The sequence below is a fragment of the Triticum aestivum genome, chromosome 4B (assembly GCF_018294505.1).
Source record: "Triticum aestivum cultivar Chinese Spring chromosome 4B, IWGSC CS RefSeq v2.1, whole genome shotgun sequence".
NCBI lineage: Eukaryota > Viridiplantae > Streptophyta > Magnoliopsida > Poales > Poaceae > Triticum > Triticum aestivum.
The window spans coordinates 222,380,491-222,408,140 of record NC_057804.1 but is presented as its reverse complement, the minus strand read 5'-3'; positions in this window follow the sequence as shown (position 1 = coordinate 222,408,140).

The window sequence follows — 27,650 nt, the reverse complement described above, 5'->3', positions numbered from 1 at the left end:
CGCCCCACGGCAAGGCTTGCCGGGTGACCACCAAGGTCCTCCGTGGTTCCTTTGGAGCCATTCAAGAACAAAGTATTTAAGCCAAGGAGACAAGGCCCCGGCAAGAGAAGCTTGCCGGGAAGGCCAATCAAGGCATCACAAGGAACTTGCCGCGACGCGCCGCGCGTCCCGGCAAGGCCCGGTGAGCGACAAGCTTCCGGGCGCGGCAAGACAACGACCGCGGCAAGGCGCTTGCCGCGGCAAGCGACCACTCTGTACCCACGCTCCAGCACATCCACCAACGTGTCGCCCTGGGGGCCTTTCCAGGCGCGCGTGGCGAAAGGCGGTGCAGCCAGCGGTGCGCGGTGGCATACGACGCTGACAAGATCGCCATCGTGGCGAGCGGTGGTGTCCCTGACGGTCCCTTTTTGCACTGTTTGGGCGACGCAGACGGGCATTTAATGCCCTTGTCCCCTGCCGTCAGGGTTAGGTAGGATGTACTGTGCAAGTAACTGTACCAACCACCCCTCTTTTTCCATTTTTACCCTTGCCTACGTTGCCACCTGTCGGTGACCCCTTGAGCATATAAAAGGAGGCCCATGCGCAACGTAGAGAGGGGTTCATTCGGTTCGGAACTAGAAAGCACTCACGCTCGGTCTCGTTAGCAGCTCGAGTGTACTGTAGCACTCAGCGCTCCCGAGCAAGAACTCAATACAATCAGACAAGCAGAAGTAGGAGTGTTATCTCTTCGGAGAGCTCCGAAGCTGGGTAAACTGCTCATGTGTTTCGCCTCGATCTGCTCTTCGTGCCATCTCTGCCCCCCGCCGAACCGAAAGGGGCTCGGTCCGCCAGTCCCATAGGTGTTCGTGGATCAGCTTCCCCGACAGCGTGCGCTTGGGCGTGACCCGGGCGCAGCCCCCGTGTCCAGCCCCCTTGCGTGTCAGTCCCAAGGGGAGGCGTTACGATGAGGCTAGACACTAAGTTCTGGGCTCCCTAAGGTTGATACAGCTGTGGGCTTCCCTCAGCTGTTTATCACCAGCGCGGAGCATAACGCTTCCGTATGTGTACGGGCATAGCCGCTCCTCGGCAGTGTCGTCAGCCAGCATGGAGCATGGTGTTTCCACTGGTACGTGGGAGGGGGCGCCTCTAGGAGGAGCCCTCGAGCCGTGTACAGCCCCGCCCTGACACGTGGCTGGCACGGTAGGGCTAGACGAGGTGTATCTGGGCACTTGTGAGCTAGCTCGGGACTCACGAGGCCCTACCTCTAGGCGGGTTGTGCCTAATCTTGAGCCTTGGGCGGCTGAGTGTTCTTGCGAGGTGGTTAGATACAAATGCTCTATGTCCTCAGGTCCCAGCCCTCGAGCGAGCTCAGCCGCCGCTGGTATGCCAGGTCGTGATGCCGTGGATAAGGCCAGGAGGTGAGGGCTAGAGAGCCAGTAAGAGCTCCTGAGTCGCGATGCTCAGGCGCCCCCTTTTAACGCGCAAGAAATTTGCATGAGGGAGAAAAAGGCCCATGGTAGGCGCGAGATGATAATCATAGGCAGGTTAAACATGAAATGCAAATCAACTTAGATAGATGCGGGAAGGATACATGCCACTGGGTCAGGCCCGAGCAGCTTGGGGATGATGCAGCCCGAGGGGCGCCCCCAACAATGTAACCTAAAAAGAAAAGCAAAAGGGATACATGCCACAGGGACAGACCACACGACCTGGGAAAAATGCAGCCCTGAGGGCGCTCCCAGCTGAAACAAAGTCGAAAGATGTCACCTGATACCATTGTAGAGTGGGTGTTGGAGTAGCTGACGATGCACGGTGAAGAGGCCGATCCTCACGAGCCACCGGAGCCCTAAGCCTCGGGAGGCTCTAGGGGTCCGGGCGGTTCCTTGAGGACCATCTCGATCTCCGCCAGGACTATGTGGCGTTGGCATCCTGGCTGCCAGAATGCTCCGCAAACGACGCTGGTGAGTGGCACCCGCGTTCGGCGGGCCGAAAGGCATGCGACCGTAGCTGTGCAGCGGACCCTTGCAGCATTCCATGCGCGAAGGCCTGAAGCGCTCTTGAGACGCGACTCGGTTGAGCCTTGGGTAGTCGATGCAGAAGAGCAGCCTGCCATCCTCGCCTGGATGGGGAGCTACGCCAGGTAGGCGGAGATCTGTGCGTACGACTCTCGATTCTTGAAGCTCCTGAGTGGCCTTGGTGATGAACTCCTGAGGGTTGGGCCCTCCTTTCCCCATGACTTCCTGAGGGAAACGTGCCGCGAAGCACGCCTCCAATTGGTGCCCGAGCGCCTCCCTCGTGATCTTGGCATAGTTTGAGGCCCTCCAGGAGAGAGCCCCCGAGCCTTGCCTGAGGAGGGCGCCGGGCGCGCCTTCCTATGCGACGGAGGGAGGCGCCCCTTGCATGGGCGCAGATCCTGACGCGGCGCCTCCAGAGATGCGAACCTCCTGAGGCCTTGATCTAGGTGATGTCTTCTTCTTCTTGGGAACTACCTCGGGAGGGTTCTCGCTCTTGCTGTCTGGGTCCTCGACTGATGCAGCTTGGAAGGCACGCTCGAGAGAGCACACCGCATCCTTCTCAGCGCAGGGTACTGTGATGATTCCGCCGCTTCCTGGCATCTTGAGGACATTGTAACCATGGTGAGTTACCACCATGAACTTGGCTAGGGCTGGATACCTGAGGATGGCATTGTATGGCAGGCGAATGTGGGCAACGTCGAAGTCCATGAGCTCGGTACGGTAGTTCTTGCACTGTCCGAAGGTGACAGGGAGACGAACCTTCCTTATCGGAGTGGTGGAGCCATCAGTGACTCCTGAGAAAGGCCTGGTTGGCTGAAGTTGATCATAAGGCACATGGAGGTTGTTGAACATTTTGACGGACAGAACGTTGAGTCCTGCGCCACCATCGATGAGGGTCCTGGTAACTTGCACGTTGCTGATGACTGGGGAGCAAAGCATTGGGAGGATTCCAGCAGTAGCCGCACACTTGAGATGATCCGCTGAGCTGAACGTGATGGTGCACGTGGACCACCTGAGAGGGCGCGTGACTTCGAGCTTGGGGAGGACTGCATTCACCTCGCGAGCAAATTGCTTGAAGATGCGCTGAGAGGCTGGGGCCTGGGCTCCGCCCGAGATGCAAGCGATAGCATGTGGGTCCTAAAAGCCCCCAGCCCCTCGTCCTGGTGGTGGTCATCATTCCTTCTTGGCAGTGGTGGAAGAGGAGGAAGGCCTGCGTTGCCTTGCAGGCGATCCTCGCGACACTACTAGGGAAAAGCCTATACACAGAAAGTTACTAGTAGCGAGCGTTAAAAACCCTCGCTACTGCTACTTACCAGTAGCGCAGGTTTTTAAACCTCGCTACTACTAAGTTGATAGCAGTAGCGCAGGTTTTTAACCCTCGCTACTACTAAGCGGTCTCTACCGTGCCCCTCGGGACATGCCATAGTAGTAGCGCGGGTTTTTAAAACCTCGCTACTACTAAGTTTGATAGCAGTAGCATTGGTTTTTAGCCCTCGCAACTACTAAGTGGTGCCATAGTAGGAGCGAGGGGGTAAAAAACCATGCTACTACTAAAGGTCCAATTTTCAAACTCTACCCCCCCCCTTGGATCGCCTTTTCAGTTTAAAAAAATAAAAGAAAATGATGAAAATGTCAAAAAAAAAAAAGAAAATAAGTTTCCCATGTGATATGTGGTCTACTTGTTGGGAAAATTTGCAAATATGAATTTCGACTTTATTTGCAAAATCTCTCGAGAATTTGTAAAAATGGGCATAACTTTTGCATACTAACTCGGATGAAAAAGTTTTTTATATGAAAAATCATCTACTCGAAAAGTTACATCCAAATTTAACCGGGGGAACCCCGTTAATCATTTTCAAAATCCTCAAATACCTAACAAAAAAAAGTTACGGGACTTTTAAGATCTAGAGTGGAAAAAATCGAAAAAATTTCAAACTATGTGGTCAAACTGTGGTCAAACAATGGTCAAACTAATTATTCTAGAATATTAGTGTTACTAAATAATTATTTTAGTTTTTTTGAATTTTGGTCAAATCTGGTCAAACTATGGCCAAACTGTGGTCAAATTGTGGTCAAACTGTGGTCAAACTATGGTCAAACTAATTATTCAAGAAATATTAGTGTTACTAATTTTTTAGAACAATAGTTTCAAACTCAAATAGTGAAATGTGTGACTTCATGCTCAAGCTAAATTCCTGAGGTTAATAGGATTGACATCTTACTATTGTTAGGAAAACAACAAGTGCAGACTTGGAAACGAGGGAGAATAGAACCCGGAAGTTAAGCGTGCTCAGGCTGGAGTAGTGAGAGGATGGGTGACCGTCCGGGAAGTTAGATGATTTGGAATGATGAGGGGTGATTAGAGATTAAATTGATCAGCGATGAGGGGTGATTAGAGATTAAATTGATCAGCGATGAGGGCTGATTAGAGATTTGAGGTTAAAATAATTCAGAAATTTAAAAATTAGGGGAAAAATCGAAATATTTTTTCGAAAAAATTCAAAAAAAACCCGCGCTGGTAGTAGTAGCGCGGGTTTTTACCCACGCTACTACTAAAGGATGTAGTAGTAGCGCGGGTGGCACCCGCGCTACTGCTATAAGTTAGCTGTAGCGCCTTATTAGTAGCGCCGGCCCTCGCGCTGCTAATAGGCCCAAAACCCACGCTGCTGCTAGGCTTTTCCCTAGTAGTGCGAGGCTGATCCCTCCAAACCTCCTTGCGAGGCTGGTCATGCCAGCTATCCTCGCGAGGGCGGTCACGCCACTCCTGGCGAGGGCCTCGGTCATCCCATCGTCCTCCACCTCTTACTCCTCCTCGGCCGTAGCCCTGTTCGTTGCGCTCGGGGCGTCGGCCGATGTGTCCTTCTCGAACATCTCTGAGCTCTTGACATTCATTGATGTTGTGGGTGTAGAGGTTGTGGTAGGCGAAGAATCGGTTGCCCTTGGACGACTCCGGCTGGTCCCTGTCGCGCTTCGTGTATGGTTCTGCCGCGAGCACGGCTGCTCCTTTGCGCTTCATGTCCTTGGCCTTGGCTTTCTTCTCTTCTAGGTCAGGAGCTGGAAGCTCGAGGAGGGAGATGCGCCCCTCCTTAGCTCTTGCGCACTTGGTCTCCAGGTTGAACAGCTCCGGGGATGTGCATAGATCCTCCTGAATGGCAAGCTTTTCCTTCATCTTGCCGTCGCGGACACCGTTAGAGAAATCTGAGATGATGGCTTCCTCAGTCACCTTGGGAATCTTGAGGCGAGCATTGTTGAAACACTGGATGTACTTCTGCAGGGTCTCTCCAGGCTGCTGCTTGATGCGGCGCAGGTCACCCGTGACCGGAGGACGGTTGCGAGTACTCTGGAAGTTGGTGATGAAACGGCTGCGCATCTCATCCCAAGAGGAGATCGAGCCGGGAGGCAGGTTCAGGAGCCATGTGCGGGCACCATCCTTGAGCACCATGGGAAACCAGTTCGCCATGACCTTTTCGTCTCCGTTAGCCGCCTCGATGCCCAGGTCGTAGAGCTGAAGGAACTCCGCGGGGTCGGCAGTGCCTTCATAGTGAGGAGGCAGATCCGTCTTGAACTTGCCTGGCCAGGCGACGCTGCATAGCTCGGTGGTGAAGGCGCGACAGCCTGCCATGGCCACCGGATCCCTTTGCAGTCGCATGGCCTGCTCTTGGAGTTTCCCACGCACTGCCACCAGGGGCAGCACGGGGTCTTGGCGTGCCGGAGCAGGGATGCGGTCTTGGCATGCTGGAGCAGGGAGCACGCGAGCGCCCTCTTGGGGCCAAGAGATTTCTTGGCAGCTCCTTTCTTGTCGCGCGCACGCTAGACGCGGTGGGTCTCGTCCAGGGGCCGCACGCATTGGGGCCAGGGCGCCTTCTTGGGGAGGAGGTGGCGGAGGCGCCTCCTAAGCTGCATCACCCATGCAGGACGGAGGGTGAGTTAGCGAGAGGGACGATGAAGGAGAGCCCACTGCGGCGCTGACAAGCTCGGTGATCCGAGCGAGCCACTCCTCGTAGAGGTCGTCGACGGGGCGGTTGTGCAGGAGCTCACGTGCTAGGAGCAACGCGGCCTGCGCGTCCATGGGAGCGCGACGAGCGTGAGACAATGAACCAGCTGGAGTAAGCGACGGGGTGGCTGTGCGGCCTTCCCGCCGCACCGAGGGATGCAGTGATGATGCTTGCTGCTCGTTCCCCGCCGGGCCGGTGGCAGGCGACGTAGAACGACGAGGAGGCCCACCAACGTGAGCCGTCTAGGCGACGCGGGCGGTGAGAGCAGCCCGACGCTCGGCGTGAGCTCGGCGAGCATCCGCGATGGATGCGACGAAGCGATGGAATGCAGAACTGCAGAAAGAAGATTTCGGTGCACCCCTCCCTGGCGCGCCAAATGTCGGATATCGGGTTCCGGCAAAACCCTTAAGGTTTGAACTCTGGGGTGCACACAAAGATCTTCTCCCTACCGATCCACGCTCCAAAACTTCGCCGCAAATGTAAGCTACACGATGAACAACACAAGGGACACAAGGTTTATACTGGATCGGGCCACCGTTGTGGTGTAATACCCTAATCCAGTAGGTGGTGTGGTGGATTGCCTCTGCGGCTGATGATGAACAGTACAGAGGAAGAACAGCCTTGCAAGGGGTGTTCTTAAGCTGGTGCGGTGTTCTCCTTCCGAAGGATTCGATCTCCTCTACTGTGGTGGCCATCTCTATTTATAGAGGCCCTGGTCCTCTTCCCAAATATTGAGTAGGAAGGGAGCCAACAATGGCCATTTTGATGGGGGGCAGCTAGTACAAGCTATCCTGACTAAAGTTGGTCTTCGACTGCCAAAGGTACTGGCGATGACGCTGTCTTGGGCTCCACTGTGATCTCCGTCCTGCCGTCTTGCCGGTCTTGGTCTCATTGCACAGATATGGAAACCTTTGCTTGATGCCTCGGTACTCTGCGCCTGTGCTTGCCCCCTTTGCACCAAAGAGGAAATGAGTACACTACGCTGGCTGGCGCCCGCCTGGTGCCCGCCTGGTCTCGATCGTCATGGCTTGCATCACGAGCACCTTGCAAGGTACTCCTTGCCTTGATCTTCCGCCTCCTCGCAAGCCTGCCTGGCGAGGCGGACCCTGAGGAAGCCTCATGTCGCCCGCCCCGCGAGGCTTGGCCCCTCGCGAGGGTCTTGAACTTGGGTTGACGAAGACGGGCCGTACTGGGCCACTGCTTGAGCCACGCCGCAGGCCACAGGCAGGCAAGTCTGGGGACCCCCGTTCCCAGAACACCGACAATATATCAAGTGCTTTCAACTCCATAAAAATATTCAATTCGATAAAATGAAATCTCAAAGGGAAAAATCAATTCATCACAACAAGATAGAGAGGGAGAAACACCATATCATCCAACTATATTACCAAAGCCCGCGATACATCAAGATTGTGCCATCCGAAGAACATGAGAGAGCGAGAGATTAAACACATAGCTACTGGTACAAACCCTCAGCTTCGAGGGTGGACTACTCCCTCCTCATCATGGTGGCCGTCGAGATGATGAAGATGGGCACCGGCGATGTGCCAGAACAGGGTCTAGATTGGTTTTTCATGGCTACAGAGGCTTGCCGCGGCAGAACTTCTGATCTAGGGCTCTCTTCGAGTGTATTGGAATATTTGAGAATTTATAGGGTGAAGAGGCAATGCAGGAGGCCACCGAGGTGGCCACAACCCACCAGGGCACGTGTGGGCCCACAGGCACGCCCAGGTGGGTTGTGCCCCCATCGAGGCACCCCTCTGGTACTTTTTTGGCCCACTAGATGTCTTCTGGTCCAAAAAAAACTCCTAAAAGTTTCGCTGTGTTTGGACTCCATTTGATACTGATTTTCTGTGAAGTAAAAAACAAGCAAAAATTAGCAACTGGCACTTGGCACTATGTCAATAGTTTAGTCCTAAAATTGATATAAATTGCTATAAAATGATTGTAAAACATCCAAGAATGATAACATAATAGCATGGAACAATCAAAAATTATAGATACGTTGGAGACGTATTAGCATGGAACAGAATTTTTTATGTGGAATGCTTCCTAACATGTTCGTCACATATTCTTTTATATTGTAGCATGGACATATGGACTTTTATATGGTTCAAAGAAATACTCTATTTTGACATGAAGATTTCAATACTCAAGCATATCAACAAGCAACCATGTCTTTCAAAATATCAACACTAAAGAAACTTATCTCTAGCCCATCATGCTCAATCATTGATCCATTCATGAAACACACTTGCATATTAGCTACATCCAATGCTCAAGTATGATCATAGTGCTCCCTAGTTGGTGCTTTAAAGGAGAAGATGGAGACTCAAAATAAAAAATAAAAATGCATAAAGTAAATAGATAGGCCCTTCGCAGAGGGAAGTAGGGATTTGTAGAGGTGCCAGCGCTCAAAGAAAAAAAATTGAGAGATAAATTTTTTGAGAGGTATACTTTTCTTGTCATCGAAAACGACCGAGTAATTCCCAACACTTTCCATGCTAGATATATCATAGGCGGTTCCCAAATAGAAAATAAAGTTTATTCCTTTTTCCACCATTATTTCACATTCCGCGGCTAGCCCTATCCGCGGGTGCCATCCATACCAACACTTTCCAAGGAATTTATTATTTGACAACATAAAGTAAATTTCTTTTTCATTTCAGAACTGGGCATCCCTAATACCTTTGCCACACTCTCGTGCAATGAAAAGTGAATAAACACTCATCTTGGAAATAACACATCTAGCATGGAAAATATTATTGGCCACCTCCTGCCGCTTCATGAGTGGTACGAGCACACAAAAAGGAAATTTATTTTGAAAATTCGAGGTGGCACATACAAATTTGCTTAGAATGGCACGGAAATACCACATATAAGTAGGTATGGTGGACTCATATAGCAAAACTGGGTCTAAGGATTTTGGATGCACAAGTAGTATTTCTACTTAGTGCAAGTGAAGGCTAGCAAATAGATTGAGAAGCATCCAACCAAGAAATAAAAACTCACATACGCGAGCATTAAGCATAACTAACACCAAATAATGCACCATAAGTAAGATGTAATTTAATTGCATAACTATTGACTCTCATGCTTGCATAGGGAATCACAAACCTTAACACCAGTATTCTTACTAAAGCATAATTACTCACTAAGATGACTCACATATCACTCTCATCATATTGCAAAACTATTACAAAGAATATTTTCTTTGTCCAATGATCTTCATGAAAATTTTATTATATCCTCTTGAATATCTATCACTTTGGGACTAATTTCACAAGTTGCAATTGCATTTGACAAGCTCAAGAAAATTTAAGTGAAGAAAATGAGCATAATTTTTTTTCTCAAAATAATATAAGTGAAGCATGAGAGCATTTTTTTCAAAATTTACTAACTCTCAAATAAATCGAAGTGAAACATGAGAGTTTTTCTTCAAAAAAATTAAAGCACACCATGCTCAAAAAGGTATAAGTGAAGCACTAGAGTAAATGACAAACTACTCCAAAAAGATATAGGTGAAGATCAAGCGAGTAGTTAAGTAAATAGGTAGCTAATTGAGGACTCTTTTTATTTAAATATTTCAGATCTAAATATTTTATTAAAACAGCAAGCAAAACAAAATAAAATGACATTCCGAGAATAGCACACATCATGTGAAGAAGCAAAAACTTACGCTCAACCGATACTAATCGATATTTGTTGATGAAGAAAAGTGGGATGCCTACGAGGGCATCCCCAAGCTTAGATGCTTGAGACTTCTTGCAATATTATCTAGGGATGCCTTGGGAATCCCCAAGCTTGAGCTTTTGTGTCTCCTTAATTCCTTTTATATCACGGTTTCCCTAAATTTTAAAAACTTCATCCACACAAAACTCGACAAGAACTCGTGAGATAAGTTAGTATAAATCAATGCAAAAACCTTATCTTTGTCTACTGTAGCAAATCAGTAAAATTATTATTTAACATTGCATACTAAATGATTCTGCATATTTAATAGTTATATCCTCAAATAGAATCATTCAACAAGCAAACATATGAAATATTGCAAACGTAACAGCAACCTGTCTAAACAGTACAGTCTATAAAGAATGCAAGAATATTCATACTTCTGTAACTCCAAAATTTCTGAAAATTTACCACACTACAAAAAATTTATCATAGAATATTGTGCAGAAAATTTCAGCATTTTATCACATTCTAACTTTTCTCGGGAATTTTTGCAACAGTGATAAACTTTCTGTTTTGAAACAGCAACTCATATACATGCAAAATAAACATGTGGAAAGCTGTCCTTGACACTTTTATTGAAATAAAAGATGCAAAACATTATTCTAAATAACAGCAAGCAAATACAAACAAAAGAAATGACGCTCCAACCAAAACACTATCATGTAAAGAATGAAAATATATCTCAAAGTAAGTTTACCAATAATGTTGGAGACGAAAGAGGGGAAGCCTTCCGGGGCATCCCCAAGATTAGTTGCTTGGATCTTCCTTGAATATTACCTTGGGGTGCCTTGGGAATCCCCAAGCTTAGGTTCTCGTCACTCCTTATTCTCCTCATATCGATATCTCACCCAAAACATGAAAACTTCAACCCCACAAAACTTAACAGAACTTCGTGATATAGGCTAGTATGATAAAGACAAATCATTAAGTATGGTACTATATACGAAAAGATTTATATTTGTTCTCACACAATTCCTATTGTACCATATCATTTCCACAATTTATACTGAACAATATAGGCCATAGAAACTAGAAAACAAGCAAACTATGCATTGAAAACAGAATCTGTCAAAAACAGAACAATGTGCAATGATCTAGACAACTACCATACTTCTACTACTCCAAAAATTCTGAAACATTACGAAAACATAGAAAATTTGTATATCAATCATCTGTAATAAATTATGAATTTTATCATGTTCCAGTGAATTTAAACAATAATGTTACTGGAAGAAACAATTATGTTTTTGCATAGAATCAACTCAAGTATCATCCACACTTTCCCAAAGGCCTTACTTGGTACTTCATTGAAACAAAAGCTATAAAACATGATTAATATAGTATCTTAATCATATGAACACACAAAAGTAGTAGGTAAAAGTGTTGGGTTGTCTACCAACAGTAGCTAGGCATGATGATTTCAATGATGCTCACATAAAAGATAAGAATTGGAACATAAGGGAAGCATCATGAAGCATATGACTAGCACATTTAAGTCTAACCCACTTCCTATGAATAGGGATTTTATTATCAAACAATTTATGGGAACAAGAAGCAACTACCATAGGAAGGAAAAATAAGCAAAACTTCAAGATTGTCAACACTTAGAGATGAAACTTGATATTATTAAGATATGTAAAAACATAAGTTCCTCTCTCATAATACTTTTCAGTAGCATCATGAATGAATTAAACAATATAACTATCACATAAAGCATTCTTTTCATGGTCCACAAGCATAGAAAATTTATCACTCCCCACATAAGCAAATTTATTCTCAACAATAGTTGTGGGAGCAAACTCAAGAAAATAACTATCATGTGACTCAAAATTACAATCATGATGACAAGTTTCATAGTTATCATTATTCAATATAGTATACATGTCATCATGATAATCATCATAGAGACCAACTGTTTTATCATATACACCTCTTCCAAAATAGTGGATTCATCACTAAATAAAGTCACGACCTCTCCAAATCAAGTTTTATCATTATAATAAGATTCAACACCCTCCAAAATAGTGGGATCATTAGTACCTAGAGTTGACATTCTTCCAAACCCACTTTTATAAATATAATCATCATAAATAGGAGGCATTCTATCATCATAATAATGTTTCTCATCAAAACCTGGGGGACATCTTCAAGGAGGAGCTGAAACTACTCAAGTACAAAATGAAAAAAATGGCAGGCAGTTCTCTGCTTGGTTAGATTCTGTGTTGTAATTTAGCCTCTTGTAGGTTCTTTCTCAGTTTTCTTTTCTTAAGTTCCTTTTATTTTGGGCTTAGCTCAATCCACCATTTGAACCTTGTTACTTAATTTCTTTTTATATTAATAAAAATTGCAGTGGGGTTTTACCCTACTGTTCATATTAAAAAAACTTGGGGGACTAAAAATATCATATTCATCAAATATAGCATCCCCAAGCTTATGGCTTGGCATACCATTAGCATCAGATATTCAAAGAGTTCGTACCAACAACATTGCAACCATGCTCATCATTCAAAGATTTTTTGTCAAACATTTTTTAGAATTCTTCCTATATCGATTAAGCGCAATTTTCCTTTCACTCATTTTCATGAAAGACATTATAAAGATGAATAATATGATGCAACCTCAATTCCATTGTTTTGTAGTTCTCTTTTACAAACCAAACTAGTGATAAAAAAATAAACTAAAAGATTCAATTGCAAGATCTAAAGATATACCTTCAAGCACTAACCTCCTCAGGAACGGTGCCAGAAAAGAGCTTGATGTCTACTACACAACTTGTTCTTGTAGACTCATGTTGGGCCTCCAAGTGCAGAGTTTTGTAGGCCAGTAGAAAATTGCCCTTAATTTTATTACCTAAGGTTTATAAATCCGTGGGAGGCATAGCATGAAGATGGTCTCTCTAAACAACCCTGCAACCAAATAATAAGAAGTCTCTTGTGTGCCCAACACACCAAAAACAATGGTAAATTGGATAGGTGCACTAGTTCGGCGAAGAGATGGTGATACAAGTGTAGTAATGATAGTAGATATTGATTTTCGTTATTGAAACAATAAAAAACACCAAGGTAGCAAGTAACAAAAGTGAGCACAAATGGTATTGCAATGCTTGAAAATGAGGCCTAGGGCCCGTACTTTCGCTAGTGCAATCTCTCAACAATGCTAATCTAATTGGATCATATAACCCTCCCTCAACGTGCGATGGAGAATCACTCTGAAGTTCTTATATAGCGGAGAATATAAAAATAAATTGTTTGTAGGTTATGAAACCACCTTAAAGTTATTCTTTCTGTTCGATCTATTCAAGAGTTCGTAGCCCCGAGGGTGGACTACTCCCTTCTCATCATGGTGGCCGCCGGGATGATGAAGATGGCCACCGGTGATGATTTTCCCCTCCGGCGGAGTGCGGGAACAGTGTCTAGATTGGTTTTTCATGGCTATAGAGGCTTGCGGTGGCAGAATTTCTGATCTAGGGTTATCTTCGGGGGTTATGGAATATTTGAGAATTGATAGGGCAAAGAGGCGGTGTGGGAGGCCAGGTGGGTTTTGCCCCCCTCGGGGCACCCATCCCGCACCGCCTCTTTACCCTATAAGTTCTGAAATATTCCAGAACCCACGAAGATAACCCTAGATCAGAAGTTCTGCCGCCGCAAGCCTCTGTAGCCACGAAAAACAAATCTAGACCCTGTTCCGGCAGTCCGCGGGAGGGGGAAATCTTCACCGGTGGCCATCTTCATCATCCTGGCGGCCACCATGATGAGAAGGGAGTAGTCCACCCTCGAGGCTACGAACTATTGAATTGATTGCACAAAAAGAATACTTTAAGGTGGTTTCATAACCTGGAAACCATTTCTTCCCATGTTCTACTCTAGGTAGGAACTTTGGAGTGATTCTTCTGCACACATTGAGGGATGGTTATATGATCCAATTATATTATCATTGTTGAGATATGGCACTAGCGAAAGTACGGACCCTAGGACTCATTTTAAGCATTACAATATCGTTTGTTCTCACTTTTTTTACTTGCTACATTGCTGCTTTTTATTGTTCCAATTGCAAAAATCAATATCTACTATCATTACTACACTTGTATCACCATCTTTTCGCCGAACTAGTGCACCTATACAATTTACCGTTGTATTTGGTGTGTTGGGGACACTAGAGACTTTTTATTATTTGGTTGAAGGGTTGTTTGAGAGAGACCATCTTCATCCTATGCCTCCCACGGATTGATAAACGTTAGGTCATCCACCTGTGGGAAATTTGCTACGGGCCTGCAAAACTCTGCGCTTAGAGGCCCAACACAAGTCTTCAATAATAAAGTTGTGTAGTAGACATCAAGCTCTTTTATGCCCCCGTTGACGGGAAGGTGAATTCTTGAATGTTTATCTTTAGATCTTGCAATTAAATCTTCTAGTTCTTGTTTTATCACTAGTTTTGTTTATAAAATAAAAATACAAAAAAATGGAATTGAGGTTGCATCATATTATTCATCTCTATAATGTCTTTCGTGAAAATGATGGAAAGGAAAATTGTGCTCAATTGATAGTAGAATAATACTATAAAATGTTTGACAAAAGATCTTTTAATGATGAGCATGATTGCAATGTTGTTGGTATGAACTCTTATGAATATCCATAATGCTAATGATATGCAAAGCCATAAGCTTGGGGATGCTATGTTTGATTAAGATGATATTTTTAGCCCCCCAAGTTTTGATTTGAATATTTATTATGACGATATCATGCCTCCTATTTATGATGATTATATTGATGAAAGTGGGTTTGGAAGAGTGTCAACTCTAGGTACTAATGATCCCACTATTTTGGAGGGTGTTGAATCTTATTATAATAATAGAAGTGGATGTGGAGAGGTCATGACTTTGTTCAATGACGAATCCAATTTTTTGGAAGAGGTTTCAATTGACTATGATAAGAAAGTTGCTATCTATGATGATTATGGTGATGACATATATGCTATCTTGAATAATGATAACCATGGAGCTTGTCATCATAATTTTAATTTCCAATCACATGATAGTTATTTTGTTGAGTCTGCTCCTAGTACTATTAATGAGAATACATTTGCTTGTGTGGAGAGTAATAAATTTGTTGTGTTTATGTATCATGAAAACAATGCTTTATGTGATAGCTATATTGTTGAATTCATTCATGATGCTACTCAAAATTATTATGAGAGAAGAATATATGCTTTTAGATATTGCAATAATATCAAGTTTCCTCTCTATGTGTTGGAAGTTTTGAAGTTGCACTTGTTTTGCCTTCCTATGCTAGTTGATTTTTGATCGCATAAGTTGTTTGCTCACAAAATCCCTATGCATAGGAAGTGGGTTAGGCTTAAATGTGTTTGTCAAGTGATTCATGATGCTCTCTTTATATTTCAATTCTAATCTTTTATGCAAGCATCATTGAAATCATTATGCCTAGCTAAAAAGGCATTAAAGAAAAGGCTTGTTGGGAGACAACCCAACACTATTACCTATTTTGTGTGTGTTCACATGATTAAGCTAAAGTAGTAATCATGTTTTATAGCTTTTGTTTCAATAAAGTACCAAGTAAAGCCTTTGGGATAGTGTGGATGATAGTTTACTTGATTTTGTGCCAAATCTTGAACTTTTGCTTCCATAATTATTTAAATTCACTCGAGCGTCGAAAAATTCAGAATTTTTTTACATATTATTTATATACAAATTTCCTACGTTATCCTAATTGTTCAGAATTTTTGGAGTAGCAAAAGTATGCTAGTTGTCCAAATCATTACAGACAGTTCTATTTTGGACAGATTCTATTTTCAATGCATAGTTTGCTTATTTTCTAGTTTCTATGGCATGTATTGCTCAATATAAATTGTGGAAATGATAAGGTATAGTAGGCATTGTGTGAGAAAAATTGTGAATCTTGACTTTGATAGTACCCAAGTGAATGATTTGTTTTATCATAATAACCCATCTCGCGAAGTTCCGTTATGTTTTCTGTGATTGATGTTTTCAATTTTTGGGTGAGATATCGATATGAGGAGAATAAGGAGTGGAAAGACCCTAATAATGGGGATTCCCAAGGAACCCAATGTAATATTCAAGGAAGATCCAAGCAACTAAGCTTGGGGATGCCCCGGAAGGCATCCCCTCTTTCGTCTCCAACAATATCGGTAACCTCACTTAGAGCTATATTTTCATTCATCAGATGATATGTGTTTTGCTTGGAGCGTCATTTTATTTTATTTGTATTTTCTTGCTGCTATTTAAAATAATGTCTTGCATCTTTCATTTCAATAAAATGTCAAGTATAGCCTTTACCATTGTCGCGGGAAACCACGGCCACCTACAGGGCCAGGACGACCGCTTGCTGGTTCGGCAGGGGGGACCCACATGGCACAAAGAGCAGACTAACGCAAGGCAGCGCGGTAGGCATCAAACAGGAAGTTTTCCCTAGGTCCGGGCTGCCTCAAGGCATAGAACCCTACTCCTGCTTTGGTGGATTAATTGGGAAAACGGGGTGGTGGTGCGTAGTACACTTGCCTGGCAGGGGCGCTTCGAGACAGCGGCGACTATGTGCGTATGGGGGTGTGAGTGGTCTAAGCTTCCAACCCCTCGAATCGTTGCCATGGGACTCCTTTTATAGATCAAGGGGCTACCACAGTGGCAAATTAGTCATTGGACACTAATATGCTATCATACCTAACTCTGCAGGCTGACAACATGCATTTAATGCGCCGCTTACTGTCATGCCATTGGTTACACGGCAAGGCTTGCCAGGCTAATCTACCAGCTCCACGCCTACTTGCTTGACACATCACTGGACGAGTGTCATTTGTGGGTTCACTTGGTAGGAAGTGGCCGCCATGTGGCGAATGGCTGCCACTTAATCATTTTGTGTCTTGACACCGCACTAATCCACGATGTGGGTCGTGGTGGTGCAGTCGGTGGGGTGATCTGGTTCCCGCGAGCCTCTCCCCTTGCCGGGCTCGCCTGCCTGGCAAGGAAGGCCTCTTCCTTGATGATATCTGGCTCTTCTGCCTTAGTCTTGGTTCCTTCTAATCTGTTAATTGGTTCTTCGAATCTCTTGGTCTCTTGCTCTGGTGCTTCAATCTTGATCTTGTGCTTGTGCTCAGTCAGGTCAATAGGCCCTGGGTCTGTTGCACTGATAGAAGCCCCCGGGCCTGCCCCAAACGCACTGCCGAGTGTCGTTTGGGGTAGGGCCTAACAAGTGCACAAGCAGCGATGTTGAAGAAGATGCTCCCTTAAGATCCTCACTATTTCTTCATTAGTCTTGACTTAGGGCCTTTTCCGGTTTTCTCGTGCGTAGAGCAAGGCCAATGGTGGTGGGACCGCTCCAGTAATGGCCCGCAAATGACTTTAACATACGGGATAGAAACTTCCAATTTAATCTTCCTACCATGCCATTATCTTTTGCCACGTATGACGCATGCATCGCGCAGGGTAGGTAGAGGAGGCGTGTGGCATGGGAGAGCATGATGGCGAGGGCCCGGCTCCTTTGAACTGGTGGAGGAGGGCAATGATCACTCGCCGTGGATCCAGCCCCCAGCCCCCCTCGTCTGCCTATAAAAGGGAGAGGGAGGGTGGAACGGAGGCATCCAATAGCATCCACTTCTTTTGGCTTGCTCCATCTTGAATATGCTGGGAAGGGGAGCCTGGGGCTGGCCTCCAGGCTTTAGCTTTGAGTTGAAAATTTTGTGTGCACGTGCTAGAGCTTGGGGAGTGAGCATGGTCCAAGTCCAAGGGGAGGGTCTAGGGATCATTGGAAATCCTAGTACAGCCCCTCTCCTCAGAGCTAGTGTTGATGTCGACGAGGGGCACACCTTCCTGCCCACCACAGAGAGGAGCGCTGCGCTTCTTGCCCCTTGGCCGCCTTTGTCGTTCGCCGTGTCTTCGGAGGGGGCTCTGGACGGGGATCTTAGCGCAAGATGCAAGTTTAGAGAGGAATCTTCAAAGTCACAGAAATCTAGCAAATTACACAAAGTTTTGGGAATAGTAGAGACACTAGCACCCAAATCACACAAAGCATGAAACTCACAATCTTTAATTTTAATTTTAATAGTAGGCTCCAACTCATCATAGAGTTTTCTAGGGATAGAAACTTTCAACTAAAGTTTTTCTTCATAAGATTGCATCAAGGCATCAACAATGTGTTCGGTAAAGGCCTTATTTTGACTATAAGCATGAGGACAATCTAGCACGGATTGCAACAAGGAAATACAACCAATTAAGGAGCAATTTTCATAATTAAATTCCTTGAGATCCAAAATAGTGGGTTTAGCAACATCTATGTTTTCTTTTCTTTCAATCCCACTTTCATCAATTTCATCATCAAGATCTAGAAACTCCGAATTCTTAGAATGTCTTCTAGGTAAAGGAAGATCATATTCAGTTTCATCAAGATTCATATTGCAAAACAAAGATTTAGTGGGGTACACATCAATAACTTTTAGATCTTCATCTTGATTTTCATAGGAATCGGAAGAACACGCTTTAATATAGGCATCTTTGGAAGCACGCATCCTAGCGGTTCTTTCTTTGCACTCATCAATGAAAATTCTCATGGCTTTGAGAGACTCATTGATATCATGCTTAGGAGGAATAGATCTAAGCTTTAAAGAATCAATTTTAAGAGAAATTCTATCAACGTTCCTAGCCAAATCATCGACTTTAAGCAATTTCTCTTCAAGCAAAGCATTAACATTCTTTTGTGAATTCATAAACTCTTTAACACTACTCTCAAATTCAGAGGGCATCTTATTAAAATTACCATAAGAGTTGTCATAGGAATTTCCATAATTATTCGAAGGATTACTAGGATAAGGCCTAGGATTAAAATTCCCTCTATACGCGTTGTTTCCAAAACTATTCCTACCAACAAAATTCACATCCTTAGATTCATTATTATTCTCAATCAAAGTAGAAAAAGGCATATCATTGGGATCAAGAGGAGTATTTTTAGTAGTAAATATCTTCATAAGTTCATCCATCTTTTCACTCAAAACATTGATTTCTTCTATAGCATGCACTTTTTTACTATAAGATCTTTCGATGTGCCATTGAGAATAATTAGCCATAATATTATCAAGCAATTTTGTAGCATCTCCTAACGTAATTTCCATAAACGTGCCTCCTGTGGCCGAATCTAAAAGGTTTCTAGAAGCAAAATTCAATCCGGCATAAAAATTTTGTATGATCATCCATAAATTCAAACCATGAGTAGGGCAATTGCGAAGCATCAATTTCATTCTTTCCCAAGATTGGGCAACATGCTCATGATCAAGTTGTTTAAAATTCATAATATGGTTCCTAAGAGTGATGATCTTAGCGGGAGGAAAATACTTAGAGATAAAAGCATCTTTGCACTTGTTCCAAGAATCAATACTATTTTTAGGCAAAGATGAAAACCAAACTTTAGCACGATTTCTAAGTGAAAACAGAAATAACTTCAATTTGACAATATTGTTATCCGTATCTTTCTTCTTTTGCATATCACACAAATCAACAAAATTGTTTAGATGAGTAGCGGCATCTTCACTAGGAAGGCTGGCGAATTGATCTTTCATAACAAGATTCAACAAAGCGGTATTGATTTCACAAGACTCATCATTATTAAGAGGAGCAATCGGAGTACTAAGGAAATCATTATTATTGGTATTCGAGAAGTCACACAATTTGGTATTATCTTGCGCCATGGCAACAAGTAATCCAACACACAAGCAAACAAAAAGGCAACAGGAAAAGGCAAACGGGAAAAAGAGGAGGAGATTGGGAAAGAGAGGGCGAATAAAACGGCAAGGGTGAAGTGGGGGAGACGAAAACGAGAGGCAAATGGCAAATAATGTAATGTGAGACATAGGGATTGTGATGGGTACTTGGTATGGTTGACTTGCTCTTGCGTGAGCCTCCCCGGCAACGGCGCCAGAAATTCTTCTTGCTACCTCTTGAGCACTGCGTTGGATTTCTCGGAAGAGGAGAGGATGATGCAGCAAAGTAGCGTAAGTATTTCCCTCAGTTTTTGAGAACCAAGGTATCAATCAAGTAGGAGACCACGCACAAGTCCCTCGTACCTACACAAAACGATAGCTCCTCGCAACCAACGCGATTAGGGGTTGTCAATCCCTTCACGGTCACTCATGAGAGTGAGATCTGATAGAGATGATAAATAATATTTTTGGTATTTTTGGTATATAGATGCAAAGTGAAAAGTAAAAGGCAAAGTAAAAATAAAGCAAGTAATAAAGTAAATGAAGATTGATATGTTGAGAATAGACCCGGGGGCCATAGGTTTCACCAGTGGCTTCTCTCAAGAGCATAGATTTTCTATGGTGGGTGAACAAATTACTGTTGAGCAATTAACAGAATTGAGCATAGTTATGAGTATATCTAGGTATGATCATGTATATAGGCATCACGTCCGAGACAAGTAGATCGAAACGATTCTGCATCTACTACTATTACTCCACTCATCGACCGCTATCCAGCATGCATCTAGAGTATTAAGTTAAAACAGAGTAACGCCTTAAGCAAGATGACATGATGTAGAGGGATAAATTCATGCAATATGATAAAAACCCCATCTTGTTATCCTCGATGGCAACAATGCAATACGTGCCTTGCTGCCCCTTATGTCACTGGGAAAGGACACCGCAAGATTGAACCCAAAGGTAAGCACTTCTCCCATTGCAAGAACTACCAATCTAGTTGGCCAAACCAAACGGATAATTCGAAGAGACTTGCAAAGATAACTCAATCATACATAAAAGAATTCAGAGAAGATTCAAAATTGTTCATAGATAAGCTGGATCATAAACCCACAATTCATCGGTCTCAACAAACACACCGCAAAAAGAAGATTACATCGAATAGATCTCCACGAGAGAGGGGGAGAACATTGTATTGAGATCCAAAAAGAGAGAAGAAGCCATCTAGCTACTAGCTATGGACCTGAAGGTCTGAAGTAAACTACTCACACTTCACCGGAGGGGCTATGGTGTTGATGTAGAAGCCCTCCGTGGTGGATGCCCCCTCCTGCGGAGCTCCGGAACAGGCCCCAAGATGGGATCTCGTGAATACAGAAGGTTGCGGCGGTGGAATTAGGTTTTTGGCTCCTTTTCTGATCGTTTGGGGATACGTAGGTATGTATAGGAGGAAGGAGTACGTTGGTGGAGCAACAGGGGGGCCACGAGACATGGGGGCGCACCCTAGGGGGGCGCCCCCCACCCTCGTGACTGCCTCTTTTGTTCCTTGGAGCAGGGTCCAAGTCTCCTGGATCACGTTCGGTGAGAAAATCACGTTCCCGAAGGTTTCATTCCGTTTGGACTCCCTTTGATATTCCGTTTCTTCGAAACACTTAAATAGGCAAAAAACAGCAATTCTAGGTTGGGCCTCCGATTAATAGGTTAGTCCCAAAAATAATATAAAAGTGGAAAATAAAGCCCAATATAGTCCAAAACAGTAGATAAAGTAGCATGGAGCAATCAAAAATTATAGATAAGTTGGAGACGTATCAGGGAGGCACGATAGGAGAAGCCCTTTGTGGCTCCCCTTGGTGTTGCTCTCCTCCTACACCCATGGCATGGTTAGCACTGAAGCATCACGCATAACTCACGTTGATGGAGGGCGGGTGGTGGACTCATGCTGGGGGCTGGGCCGGGGGCTGCTGTCCGGGCTACTCGACACCACCACTGGCCTGCCGGAGGTGCCTGCCGGGGGCTGGCTACTCGCCGACGACCGGGCCCTCTTCATCCTCTGGGCCAGCGTCTCCACATCCCTACAAAATGAAGGCAAGTGAGTAACACCGTTAGGAGATGTGCAAAGAATGTGGGAGGAAAGCAGAGGCTTAGTCGTCATTTCCTTCCTCCTCCTCCTCCTCCTCCTCCTCCTCCTCTGGTGCCTTCCTTTTCCTCGCCGGGCTGGGTGACCCGGAGTATCTGTCCGGGCTGAGGGGCCCGAAGTCAAATGCAACCCCCACGCCAACGCTTGCCGGCGGCGAGGAAGACAAGGAATCAGGTGTCCTCCCCCTCGCTGCCTCGGCTTCCACCGCCTTCTTCGTCACCGTGGCCCTCGTATGGCGCATCACCGCCCCCTGCGCCAGCCGTAGCTGCGCAGCCTAGCCAGGGCAAACCGGCTTGTCGAAGGCAGCTCACCGCAGAACTCGCCCCCTCCCAGTGGCCGGAGGGACGGAGGCTGCAATCTCCTCCTCCTCATCTTCCTCCGAAGCCCCGTCGACGACGTCCTCAACCAGGGGGCCCCGACGCCAGCACCGCTGGCCTCCCCAGCGGCCGCCGCCCATCGGGAGAGGTCCTCCTCCTTCGCTTCCACCACGGCACTGTCCAATGTGCCGCCGGTGCTGCCGGCCTCCACGGCGAGCCTCGCCGACTCCTTGGCAAGCCTCGCCTCCCGCAACCTGCGGGCAATGTAGTCCAACTCCACCTGAGAAGTGTCCTGGACAAGCCGCGGCTTGTCAGTGACATATGCCTCGTTTAAGGTGTCGAAAAACTCCTACACCCTGAGCTCGTCAGGCTCGACCCAGCTCGGGTCAAGGCCATGCGCACTAAAAAGCAGCATCATGGCAATGATATCCGACTGACGAGAGTTGTTGCTGAGCGGGACCACCTGCGTTGGCAACTTGAATACGGGCTCCTTGTCCACCTTGTCGGCCTTCACGGCAACTCTTGCCACCTTGCCGGACCGCTCCACCTCGCCCTCTTCATTAACCTCAAGATGGAAGATTCGCAGGCAGAGATGAGCATGCCTCGGCACTGTCAGGTTATGGTCGAGGCCGGGGCGAAGCCGCATGATATCAGCAGCATTCACAAAAACCCAGGCTGGCCTCCCCTTATCGTGCAGAGGGGCAATCCAAGGGTGAGCCCGGCTCGGGTAATCCTAAGGATCCTGGTGGTGGCGATCGTGAGCTTCTCGTCGCTGACATCGATGTCGCCCAAGTCCTTTCCACGGACCAGCGCCACCTGACGGACCTAACAGAACGCCGGCAGGTTCTCCTCCTCGATATAACACCACCGGCTCCTCCACTCTTCCCACCTCCCCTTCATGGCGCCATCCGGGTATGATCCCTTGGCCCTTGGGATCCAAGCGACGCTGTCGGTGATGGCGCCTCCCTTTGGGATCCCGGGGGAGAAATAATGGTGGAAGAGCGCCGTGCTAGGATGCACCCCGACAAAGCCCTCGCAAAGGTGTGCGAAAAGGTCCATACATGCCATGGCATTTGGGGTGAAGTCTAGGAGGAGGAAGCCAAAGGTGTACATGATATCCTTGAAGAAATCAGAGAAAGGGGGATAGAGCCCGCAAGAGAAGTAGTCGACGAAGAAAGGGTACCAATTTGGGGAAGGCCCGGCACTGGCAGGGACGACGCGTGTGGCTGGATGCCCCATCGTCTCTCCCCCTGTCTTCACGCCCCACAGGACCATGAAGTACTCCCGGAGGATGGGCAGGTCGAACGTCGAGGGGAAAAGGGCGAACTGCGCCCGTCACACCGCGAGCTCGCTCTCCGACGGCTCCGCCGCACCGGCATCCTTGGCTGCCCCCTTTCCTTTGGAGGATTTGGGTGCCATTGCGGTCGCGGAAAACAGGGGAGGGAATAAGCGTATCGGCGATGAGCGGGAGCGTAGGGCTCGAGGAAGAAGAAGAGGGGCGGCGGTTTCCAGAAGGAGGGAGGTGCAGGAAAGGGGCAAAGTGAGCAGCGCGCCTGCGGTTATCCCTTTTGTATGGAGAAAACGCAAGCTGCCTCATCTCCCATTAACTGCGACGCGACGCATGTGTGCGGTCGCCATCCCACGCATGCCCCCCACATCACGCACGCATGACCCCCACGTCGCGCGTTCAACGCAGGTCGTGGGGAAGCGCGGCAGGCAGAATAGTGGCCGCGGTAAAATCCACCACAACTGCCCGTCCACCGTTCTGGGCCTGGCCCAACAATGCAATGCGCCTATGTGTGACCCAGGCCCGGGGGCTCCTGTCAGTGTACAAAAGTAGGGGCCTAGCTTTTGATCCCTTTACTTGTGCATGGGCTGTCAGAGCCGCCTGCCACGGCCGCACATGAGCAAGGCAAGGGAGGGAAGCCAGAGAAAAGCCAAGGCCACAGGGACAAGCAAAGCAAAAGAACAAAGGACCAAGACCACAAAGGTTGCATGGGCAATACAGGTTTCCCTGGCAAGAACCCTTGCCGAGGGCAGCCCCAGCAGCCCCGGCAAGATCCTTGCCGGGGCAGCTTGTCCACACCCACTGAGTGAACCACCTTTGAGCCCACCAACGCTGAGTAGTCGCGTCAGGACAGGGTTCAGGAGGCACCTCCGTGGTGGCATGCAGATCTTTGTGAAGACATAGAACAATAAAGGTCAAATGGGGATAGGAAGGTGGCCGTCCCCACCAAAGAAACCCACAGGATCCCTCGGCATGATCCTTGTCAGGGAAGCCGGCGCGCCGGGCAAGGCCCTTGCCGGGGCACCCAGCAAGACCATCGCCAAGCATCCCGGCAAGGCCACCGCCAGGCCCGCACCAGCCAGGTTCCAACTGCCATTCGTGCGCAGCCGCCAACCAAACCAGTTGGGCAGGCACCTGCGTGGCAGCATGCAGACCTTCGTGGAGGCTCCACCACCACGCCACCTCAGCTGCTTGCCTTCCTACATGGCGCTGCATGCGTTGCTGGCCGGGGGGCGTGTCGAAGCCAGGAGGGGCGGCGACGGACGGGACGGGCCTCACCCCCGTCCCCCAATAAAGTGACGGACACCTAAGCTCCGCATTTAATGCATCTTGTCTTGTAATACTAGCGATAACCTCGCAACACTGTAGCACTTTCCACCTCCTGTGTGCCACTTTGGCAGCCCCTTTCGCCTATAAAAGGAGGCCCATGGCATACTGAGAAGGGATTCGGCTCTTTTGAACCTCACAACACCTAGAGCTAGTTCGAGATCCCAAGAGCACTACTACAACCACCAAAGCAGGATCGTAGGGTTTTACGCATCTTTGTGGCCCGAACCTGGGTAAATCCTCTGTGTGCCATCCCCTAGTACCGCTCTTCTCACAATTCCGCGCCCCGCAGCCGCAGAAGGGATTCCAGTGATCACATAGGCGTCGTTTCCCACCGACAGTATGGAAGACAAGAATATCAAACTTGTGAATGTAGTCTAGGTGATGTTAGTTCGCCGGATTCTCCCTTGCCAACACAGGGCTTGCCTTTTATGGGAATACGACCCGGCCAAGCACCAGACCCTACTAGGGTTCTTCGACTCATCGCATGAAGACATCTGGAAAGTGCTTTTTAAGTCTGGAAAATCGTGGCCGGACTCAGCCGAGGACCATGGGTATCAACTATCCCGACCTGCGAGTTCGGTAAGTCTCCGTACATTGGCAAGTCACATGCTTTATCTGTATAATTCAGGGGAAACACTCAATGTATTTTTCCACAACTCTCCTAGGGCTGGACAAAGAAGGCAGGGCGGATCTATGTCACGACCGGTTCTCCGGACATAAATTTCCAGAAAAGACCGTCGTGCTCATCAGCCCTAGGATTACTGTTAGCTGATGAGGCTCCAACTTGATACAGAAATTCCAAGCAGAAAACAAAATATGTAGTACAAGACCATTCTGGCCTGTGAGTACAACAAATGGTTTCTAGTAGTTGATGGCGGAAGCGGGTTGTGAAACATCAGTGTCTATGGGACTCCATTTCCCACAGGAACAACTGACCAGGTTAACTCCTATCTTCGTGAGGCTGCTATCTCCATTACTTAGGTGCCGGGGCAGTCATCGCGTCGCTCCTCTTCGTGCAAGAAAATCTGGCCAAGACAATAGCCAGGGACAAGCCAGTGAGTACTTTGAATGTACTCGCAAACATTATGAACACAGGTATAATATAACAATGATGTGCTGACAATATTTTATACTCATGACATCAGTCACAAAAGATAAATGAAACTCTGATGCGTGCAAGCAAGTTATTTATAAAAATGCAATAACATGGTAGTATTAAAATTTATGAAACAAATAACAAGCAATGCCACAGTCGGGCGTCTTAGCGACACCACAAAAAGGGCTTTAAAAGAAATGCCACAGTCGGGCGTCTGAGCGACACCACATAAAGGGCTTTAAAAGAAATGCCACAGTCGGGCGTCTGAGCGACACCACATAAAGGGCTTTAAAAGAAATGCCATAGTCGGGCGTCTGAGCGACACCACATAAAGGGCTTTAAAAGAAATGCCACAGTCGGGCGTCTGAGCGACACCACATAAAGGGCTTTAAAATAAATGCCACAGTCGGGCGTCTGAGCGACACCACATAAAGGGCTTTAAAAGAAATGCCACAGTCGGGCGTCTGAGCGATACCACATAAAGGGCTTTAAAAGAAATGCCACAGTCGGGCGTCTGAGCGACACCACATAAAGGGCTTTAAAAGAAATGCTACAGTCGGGCGTCTGAGCGACACCACATAAAGGGCTTTAAAATAAATGCCACAGTCGGGCGTCTGAGCGACACCACATAAAGGGCTTTAAAATAAACAATCATAGTGAATATCCCGGAGGTAGAACCATCCCAGAGATACTCGATAATAACAATAATATCACGGGTTAGTCAACAATAATAATAATCATAGTTATCACAAGTCACAAGTAGTAATTCCATTCCTGGTTAACAGTTTCACCTCCGAAGACCAACACTAAGATCGACACTTGACCCATCCCAGACTGTAATCCTTAACCATGGACACGGCTATTCGAATAGGTTTAATCTCTGCAGAGGGCGTACTCTTTACCCACGAGTAACGGATTTCTTTAGTCCATCGGGACTAATTCCGTCTACGGTCTTTTTGTTGAAAACACACCTAACTTGCACACACCAGCTTAACTCACATGTGTCTGGAATCACCCACGACACCTGTTAAGCAAACTCTAAGTGGGGAGGCTACAACCTCGCGTAGCATGGGATCAAATTTATATCGCGCGCTCTAAGGGGTGGCCTCCCCTCTCGGTCCCAACCGGAAACACCCATGCCCCCGGACCAGGTGGCCTGCCTACCAGCTACAACCGGTATCCTCCACCATGGCCTCTCTGTACGGTGTGTGCTAGAAAGAGGTTGACAACTTACTGAACCGTACTCTACTTGCTGTAGAGACGAGTGGTAGTACGAAACAAGTATGGGGGTTACTGGCACAAGACTCGATCTACGGTCGACTCAGGAGGTTTAAGTATTCCCTGCATGATTAGTATAACGAACATATTTCATCCAACAGAGTCACCGCTCATATCACCTTGCCATGCCATACCAGACATAACCATCCCGACGGAGACCGGCGACAAACTCATGCCTACCCAAGGCAGAGGTTTTCCCGGGTTCCTGCCGGTATACATGCAAGGCACATGAGGGTGATTATCATCACAAGTGTGTCCATTCCCAACAGCATGGAAATCAATAACATGCACCCATGCATATGATCATATCACATGAAATAACAAGTTTCTCCAAAGTGAGGTGATGTTATGAACATGTCATCGAACACACAAAAATATTAGGCCGGGGTTCAGAATGCTTGCCTTCAATGTGTGGAAAGGCAGGGTGCACTCCAAAACTTGAAACATTTCTCCTCTCTTCAAAAATCCTATTTTAGCAATATAAAAGAATTAACACACAAAATAAAAACAGCACCAAATGTTGTTCTGAAATTTTTTCAAATAAATCTTAAAATAAACTAGGTGAAATTTGAGAGAGGTAGGAAAAAGAATCATTTCATTTGGAGTTGTATTTAAAAAGTTATAGCCAGTCAAAGTTCTGGTCAAAATCTGTTATTTAAATAAAACAGAAAAGAAAATGTTTCGGAGGGGAATATGCTTTCGGAGCGGGGAAAACGTACTGCGGGGATTACGCCTTCACTTAATCCCACGTGGACAGGTTGTCAGGACCC